This window comes from Eulemur rufifrons, chromosome 20 (genome assembly GCF_041146395.1).
Source record: "Eulemur rufifrons isolate Redbay chromosome 20, OSU_ERuf_1, whole genome shotgun sequence".
Classification (NCBI taxonomy): domain Eukaryota; kingdom Metazoa; phylum Chordata; class Mammalia; order Primates; family Lemuridae; genus Eulemur; species Eulemur rufifrons.
The window spans coordinates 21,320,663-21,326,468 of NC_091002.1; positions in this window are offsets into that span (position 1 = coordinate 21,320,663).

The following is a 5,806-nucleotide window of genomic DNA, read 5'->3' on the forward strand; positions in this document are numbered from 1 at the left end:
TAGTGTCCCCAGGCTTGCCACAGTCTATTGGCATTGTCTGTTTGTGTGTCTGCCTGGCCTCACAGATCGAAGGCAGGGACTGCGTCTGATCCACCTCGCTGTCCCCGGGACCCAGCACAGTCTGGACAGAGCAAGGGCTTGGGTATGTTTGTTGAATCCACCTGAACTGAACTGAAACTCCTGGTCTCTTGTTAAGGGCTACAGACTTTGATCTTTCTCTGGCTTGGGAAGCAGAGAACCACGTTTCAGGGGACGAATTGTACTCCCATGGCCTCGGCCCTGCTCCCCGGCTCCCTTTCCATAAAAGCTAAAGCCTAGGTCTCCTCATCTGCAGGACTGGGCTGGACCCAGCAGTCTCGAAAGCACAGCCCAGTGCCATGAACTCACAGGCTTCGGGCCCGGGGTGGGGGAGGAGGGGCCTTTCGAGAGGCTGTTTATCATCTTGTTGTACCCCCTTGAGCTCTTGGAGCAAAACATTCCCAAGAAGCCAGGGTGATTCATTCACAGCACCATTTGCCAGTTCCAGAGAAAAGGCAGACCGCGAAACACATTCTGCGACTTTTAAAGAGAAGGGAAAGGAACTTCAAGATGAAGTTTCTCTTTAGTGGATGAAGGCCGAAGAAGCTGGGACATTTATATATTTTTCCTCCCAGAAAGCCAAGCGTTTTTGGAAGGAAACTATCACGGTTCGAGCCCAATTCTCTCAAAACACAAGATGGTGCCCTCCAAGAACACCAGAGAACGTTGCTTTCTAAACAACTTGATGGGCTGAACCTGACAACAGTCACTCTTATTGTTGACTGATTGGATGTGGATTAAGACCAAATTAGACTGGCTGTTTTAGTTGCTCTTGACACTCATCCATGTCAGAACTCTTGCTGTCAAGGAGAGGATGAGAAACTCAGCTTGCTCTTCTTGAATTAAGCAGACGGAAGCTTCTGGCTGTGTTGGAATTGGCCATCTTACGACCCAAGAAGGCATGGAAGGGAGGTAACAGGCGAGTCTGGGAGGGGGTGTCGGGGGGGACATGAGACAATCACAGGGAGGGTGGATGGCACGGTGCCACAATTCACAGAAAACCAACCTGGAACGGCTCCAGCAACACAAAGACAGATGGAAAGCTCCGTCTCTCATTTTGAAGTCACAAGATATCCATGCCCCGAGTTTGGGCCTCCCACGATATGAATGTTACATGAATTCTTTAAAAATCATACTTTTAGCTCCAACCCCAGCTGAGCAGAAGTGGGAGTGAGTTTGACCTCTTTGCCCAAGTGTGATGCAGTAGGAAAGCTCTGGAGATCTGGGTTCTAATCTGATTCCAAAGAGCTAAGTGGCATTGAGCATGTCTCCTGCCCTCTCTAGGACTCAGTTTCCCATTTGTAAAATCTTAGGGAAAAGAATGGGTTGAGGGAGAAGAGGTGACCCTTGAGGCATGGGCGTTGGAGTTATACTGCTGGGTTTTAATCTCATTTTTCTAGCTGTGTGTCTGCAGGTAAGTTGCTTAACTTTTCTGAGCCTCAGTTTTCTCATCTATAAAGCAGATAATACTACCTCAAAGGATTTGCTGACAAGTTAAATGACATAATGTGTATAAAACACATGACTTAGTTCCTGGCCCACAGGAAGATTTTTTTATGAAAGTAGAATTTACTTTTATGAAAGTAGAATTTCATATAGTAAAATGCTCAGATCTTAAGCATTCGGTCAATGTTGATGACTGCATATCAAGATACAGAACATTTTGATCACCCCAGAAAGTCTTCTCAAGCCCTTTCCTAATCAATCCTCTTCCCAAAAGCAAGCACGGATCTGATTTCTATCACCACAGGTTAGTGTGGTCTATCTTGGAATTCCATTTGAAAAGAACCAGACGGTGTACAGATGCTCCTTGACGCAGAATGGGGTTACATCCCGATAAACTCATCATGAGTTGAAAATATCTCAAGTCAAAAATGCATTCAATACATCTAACCTAGCTGGGTGTGGTGGCGAGCGCCTGTAGTCCCAGCTACCCGGGAGGCTGAGGCAGGAGGATTGCTTGAGCCCAGGAGTTCAAGGTTACAGTGAATTGTGATCGCACTACTGTACTCCAGCCTGGGCAACAGTGTGAGACCCTGTCTCTAAAAAAAGAAAAATAAACATATATATATACCTAACCAAACACCATACCTTAGCCTAGCCTACCTTTGTTTTTTTTCACTACCCTCAATCTCAGTGGGATAGCCTAGCTTACCTAAAACACACCCAGAACACTTACGATAACCTACAGTTGGGCAAAATCATCTAACACAAAGCCTATTTTATAATGAAGCGTTGAATAGCTCATGTACTTTATTGAATACTGTACTGAAAGTGGAAAACTCCAAGTACAGTTTCTACTGAACGCATATCACTTTCACATGATTATATAAAGTCGAAAAATCGAAGTGGAAAATCATTCGTATTAATGCATATCGGTAGATCATTTCTTTATTGTGTGTACAGTTTCATTGTATAAATATACTACATTTTACCCATTCTATTGTTGATGAGCATTGGGGCTATTTCTAGTTTTTTTACTATTATGATTGAAGCTGCTATGAACATTCTAGCTTGAATTTAGCACAAAACTTTTGTGGACAAATATTTTCATTTCTCTTGGGTAACATCTAGGAGTGGAATGCTGACTCATAGAGTAGATGTATGTCGAATTTTTTAAAAGAAACTCCCAAACGGTTTTCTAAAATGGCTGTACTGTTCACATTCCCACCAGCCGTGTCTGAGAGTCTAGTAACTCCACATCCTCTACGGCATTCGGTGTGGTCAGCCTTTTCGATTTTAGCCATTCTGGTGGGTGCTTCGTGGTATCCGTATCACCTTGTGGTTTTAATTTGCATTTCCCTGATGACTAATGATGAACTCCTTACATAGGCCTATTTAGAATTTTTTTTTAAGGTAGTTCCTTTTCCCTTCACTGCCATGTATTCGCAAGACTGGTGAATAAAAGAGGAAGGGAAAAACTGATGGCAAAGTCTACTAGAAATATAAAAATGCAAAAACAAGCATGAGCTCAGCCTCAGAACCGCTCCCTGAGCTTTGGTTTCCCAGGACTCGGGGCGCTAAGGACGTGAGCGCCTTCCGAGGGAGCCAAGATCGTGGCGGACTCGAGGTCAGAGCGTTTTCGTGATACATTTGTCCCTGATTAGATAGATAATCATTACCACTGCCACCATTTATAAACGACCTACTACGCTCTAGGCACCTTATGTATGCCTCATTTCTACAATAGCCCCGTAAGGTTGCTGTATGATCTCCACGGGTGGACTGGAAAATCAGAGATGCGAACTCCCTTGCTTAACGCCACACAGCTATGTCTCTGCAAGACCCAGATTCAAAGTGTGGCTGTCTGGCTCCAAAATCCCATTTGCCAAGTTGCCTCCTTGAAAAACTCCACCTTATATACAATAGACTATTATTCAGATAAAAAAAAAAAAAAAGGAATGAAGTCCTGATACATGCTACAAAGTGGATGAACCTCAGGAACGTTATTCTAAGTGGAAGGAGACAGCCACGAACGATCACGTTATATGATCCCATTGACATGAAATATCCAGAATAGGTAAATATATAGGCAGAAAGCAGACTGGTGGTTGCCAGGGGCTGGGGGGAGAAGGCAGTGGGGAACAACTGCTTAATGGATGTGGGGCTTTCATTTGGGGCGAGGTGACAAAAATGTGTTGGAACTCGATAGAGATGGTGGTTGCAGAACACCGTGAATGCACGAAAATGCTACTGAATTACTTGAAATATTTTAAAATGGTTGATTACCTGTTATGTGAATTTCACCCCAATAAAATTAAAACATAAAAAACAAAACTCTACTCTAGAGTCTCTCCCTCATTGACAAGCATAATTTTACCATGAGTGATTCAGTCCTTTGGGTATTGAAGCCTCCTGCACCCAGGCCTGATCTTTTCTCCCCTAGAGACGCCCCCACCCCCCATTGAGAATTCCGGGGCAGAAAGGGAGGAAACGGCAGCGTGACTCAGAGAGTGGGCACTGGAGTAAGGCTGCCTGAGTTCAAGTCCAGGCACTTCCACAGCCTCATCTGTAAAACGGGATGATGACGTTACCAACCTCGTCGGGTTGCCGTGAGGACGGAAGGAAATGCTGTACGTCTGGACACGCGGGATATTTATTCGCTAAGCTGTAGTGTCAGGGCCGGCCACCCTCTCCTGCTGTCATTCATGCCACCAATACATCAGGCACCAACTGTATGCCAGGCACTGTTTTAGGCTCTGGGGGTTTATCTGGAAGCACGAACAACAAAATTCCCTTCTTCTTGGAGCTCACATTCTATTTGGTGAAGAAGACAACAGATAAAATAAGTAAAATACATAGTATGTTAGATGGCACTGTATGTTAAAGCAAAAAAATAAATAGATGAAGGATGAGAGAGAGGAAGTTTGGGGGAAAGTGTAAAATTTTGTGTTGGGTGGCTACAGAAAGCTGCCCTGAGTGATGCCCTGGGGGAGTGAGGGGGATTAGGTTCCTATTGCTACGGCAACAAGTTACCATAAACAACACAAATTCAGTATCTTATATTTCTTGAGGTCAGGAGTCCAAAATGGGTTTTATGGGGCTCGAGTCAAGGCGTTGGCAGAGCCGTGGTCGTTCTGGAGCCCCCAGGAGAGCATTCCGTCTCCTGGCCTCTCCCAGCCTCCGCAGGCCGCCCACCTTTGTGGGCTCATGGCCCCGCATTACTCCGACTTCTGCTTCCCATCATCACATCTTCTCTGACCTTGACTCTCCTGCCTCCCTCTTCTCCTTGCGAGGACCCTTGCGGTTACATGGGGCCCACCTGGATGACCCAGGATACTCCCCCATCTCAAGATCCTTACTTGGCCCCATCAGGGAAGGTCACATATTCCCAGGTTCCAGGGATTAGGACATGGACATCTTTGGGGGCCGTTATTCTGCCTACCAGGCACAGTACCTGGAGGAAACGGGGAAAGCAAGTTCAAAGACCTTGAGACGGGGGTTGCCTGGCATGTGGGAGGAAGACGGAGACAGTGAGGATGGAGCAGAGCGGGCAAGGGGGAGGTGAGGTCAGAGAGATGAAGGAGATGGAGTGGCTTTCACAGGCCTTGCCAAGGCCCTCTGCAGCATGGTGGGGACCCCCGCAGCTCTGTGCCTGTCGATGCTTACGATGTATTTGTTATTCACCAAAGAAAGCACCAGGGACTTGGGTCCAAAGCCCCATTCAGGCACTCTCAGTCTGGACTTCAGGCTCCCATCTCAAAAATGGAGATGGTGGATGCTGATCCCTTAAGATCCTTGTCAGCCCTGCAAATGTCTGGGAAAGTGTCTGGCAGGCCATACGTGAGCTGGACAAATCTGAGTTACCAAAGGCCGGGGCTCTTCCTCGGCACGTGAACAGACCCGCCGCAGCCACAGGAGGCCTTCTGCTGTATGGCACTCGGTTTTTCTCAGGCCGCTCTGAGGGCAACCGGCATCTTCCTCAGGCAACAGGAACCTGGGGGATGAGCGGGGCCTGGACCCAGTGGAAACTCTCACGCACCCACAGATGTACCCAAGTGTTTCCAGTGACTAAGGGCCACACGAAGCAGGTGGCTGGACCCTTCCTGAAAACTTGTTCCAGCATGGACCGGCCTGCAGAGCCACTCCGACCAAAGCTGCCCCCTGCTCTGGCCATCCTCGCCCCGACCCCCCCACCTCTCTGGAGGTGAGCCTTTCCCTCACTCCCAAGGCAGCGGCCCAGGCACCCCCCTTCCCCGACAGCAGACGACACACAGGCAGGTTCAGC